The sequence below is a fragment of the Puma concolor genome, chromosome A1 (genome assembly GCF_028749965.1).
Source record: "Puma concolor isolate L17-30 chromosome A1, mPumCon1.1.hap2, whole genome shotgun sequence".
Lineage (NCBI taxonomy): Eukaryota > Metazoa > Chordata > Mammalia > Carnivora > Felidae > Puma > Puma concolor.
In genome coordinates, this window is record NC_141667.1 from 129060983 (window position 1) to 129063549 (window position 2567).

The 2567-nt window shown below is 56.7% G+C and overlaps 1 long non-coding RNA gene across 1 annotated transcript; it reads right to left on the reverse strand.

Moving 5' to 3' along the window:
• Positions 1-375: 375 nt before the first annotated feature.
• Positions 376-1611, reverse strand: LOC147584460 (uncharacterized). Its single transcript, XR_015255468.1, has 2 exons — positions 1431-1611; positions 376-1037 (listed from the first exon to the last, which is right to left on the reverse strand). It is a non-coding gene; the product is annotated as an uncharacterized LOC147584460 (long non-coding RNA).
• Between the last annotated feature and the right edge of the window lie 956 nt (positions 1612-2567).

A 2567-nucleotide genomic window follows, 5' to 3' on the forward strand; every position in this document is an offset into this window, starting at 1 on the left:
GCTACCCTGGCCCCTTCTTCTAGAAGCCCCCTCAATGCTCCCAGCCTGGTGGCCTGCACCCCCAGAAACTCAACCAACAAGGCAGGGCAGAGCAGAGGCAGGCTGTGAATGACCGGGCGAATGAGCTGGCAGCTTCTCCCCGCCCTACAGAACACACTCGTTTCCCTGTGGGAAAAATGTGACGAGGCTGGATCTACCATGAAGAGCATTAGGTTATGATAATTTGAGCTCCATGCAATTATTCCTATTAAATGCATGAGCAGAACACCGTAGCTGGTGGGCTGGATTCTTGTTAAGAAAAATAAGTGGCTTTATATTTCAAACTGGAAGACAACTCTAACCCAAGGATCCTAATGAATCAAGTAACTTTAGACCTTTTCTTCTTCGGCTGTGCTTTACTCACAAAAGAAATGTGCCTCGTTTACCAGGATTCCAGGCCCATCCTGGTCATGTGCTCAGCCGAACCCAGCTAATTAAATTAAGCCACAGCCACCTTTTTCCTAACCAGGAGAGAGGGGGCCCATAAATTATGCTGCCCTGAGCTCCCCACAAATTGCCTCTCCCCGAAGAGGGCTTCGCCATTTGAGAAAACGCATCCAAGGCGGTGCGTGGCGGCGAGGCCCTGGTAATTGGCCGTCCCTTTGGCGCGGCCTCTCCCACTCACCCGCCAGTGGAGAAATAATGAGCTGCCAAAGCTTGGGGAGGCTCGGCAAACAGAGTGAGGAAAAGGGCTTGTGCTCCAGAACCCAGGCTAGCCGGCCAGTCTTGCTCCAGCCAGCCCAGGGTGGTAGGGAAGCAGTGGGGCAGGAAGGTCTGGAACCTTCTCCTGGGTGTGTCCCTGCTGTTCCATCTTGGACGTACTTCTCCTAGCACACAAGCCACACTAGCAGGTAGTCAGCGGGAGAGGGGGCGGTCAGTAGGTCCTGTGGGTGCTGCACGTTGCCGAGCCCCCGGGGTGCCATGTGTGATCAGTTGTGTCTGTGAACCCCGGGGGGGGGTTCCCACCTCTGAAGAGTAAATAGACCAGGCCAGCCTCCCTGGAGGAAGAGGAGGAAAGGAATGACTCCTGGAACTCCCACACAGTAACCTAGAGAGGGCCCTCCTTTGGGGCTCCTTCACTCAGGTCTCCCTGATCTTTCTGACAACAGCCAGAGCGGGGGACGAAGCAGGGAGAGTTGTTTCAGACAATGTGTCTGCCTCTCCGCCCAAAGCAAAGGAAAAATCTCTCCATCATTGTAGCAATGGGAGTGGCCCCCATCCTGTGTGGGAAGTCCCCCCTGGTATGAAGCGGGGAGCAAGAGATTCAGGGCAGGGAAAGTAAAAATGCAGGCAGGCCTGGGATGGGAAGTTTGCAGAGCGCTAATCCCCCCGCACCAAGGGACTGATTTTAACAAGGCAGGTTGTTTCAGAGGCGCTCCGGGTTGACTCACATGTGCTGTTGTGGCAGGCTCTTGTGCTTTGTTCTGCGTTCAGAATTTTCTTATTCCGGGATTTCTGATTCAAAAATGTGCTTTGAAAGCCAGCCCCGTTTTGGACAACTCCTCAATTTAAAGGGCACTTTCTATACGTCACTTCTCTGCACGAGGCTGCCACTCACAAAGGCAGGGTGGAGAGGGGGGATTCGGGGCTAACTCCCAATGCCCATCTGCCCCTGCTCCCAGCCGAGCTGGGGCAAGGACCCTGGGGGGAGAGGCAGCACGCCTGGACCAGGGAAAGGCTGCGTAATTGGGCTCTACAGCTAGGAAAGCCCAGCGGGCCACAGGGGAACCCAGGCAGGTCCCTCCCCACGGCTCTCACTGGATTTGGACAATAGCTATAATAGCTGGCATTACTGAGCACCAGGCGGCAGGCACCCAGCCAGGCACTTTACACGCACCATTTCATTTCGTGCTCACAGCAGCTCTGAGGAGGGCACCATTACCCCTCTTACAAACAAAGAAACTGAGGCCTGGAGGAGCTGAGGAGGGTGCCCAGGTCCCACAGCCAACCACCGATGGAGCTGGGTTTCCAACGTGGTGCTGACTCCCAAGCGCCGGTCCCTCAGCACCCCCTGCCTCTCGGGCTGTGCTCGCATCTGCTCCACCCTGCGACGGGGCACTGGGAAGCACTGGGTGCAGGGAGATGGCTGGGCTGGGCTGGCGGAACTGGTGAGCCCAGGAAAGGAAACCCAAGTGTGGGTCTCCCTGCTTGCTGGGTAAGCCAGTCCTGGCATGTGACTGGGCGTTGGACGCCCAGGTATGCTGGGGATACAGCTGCCACAGTCCCTCACCAGATCCCCAGTCAGGGAGCAGTTAGGAGACCTTTCCTGGAGCCTGAGGGGCAGCGTCTGGGGTCGTGCCAGAAGCGGCTGGGACCTCAGAAAGCCACTTCTCTCTGCACCACTCGACCATGTCTGCCAGACTGCAGGAGCAGGAGGCAGCCGGCTGGGCCACTTTCTGAGTCACAGAGGGGTGTGGGTGACGCCGGAAAGCCGAGCTGAAAATTGACCTTCTCCCTGAGGTCACTGCCAACACAGTGCTGGTCACGTGGCAAGCATTTGCCAATGGCTTAAGCTGCTTCAAAGGGGG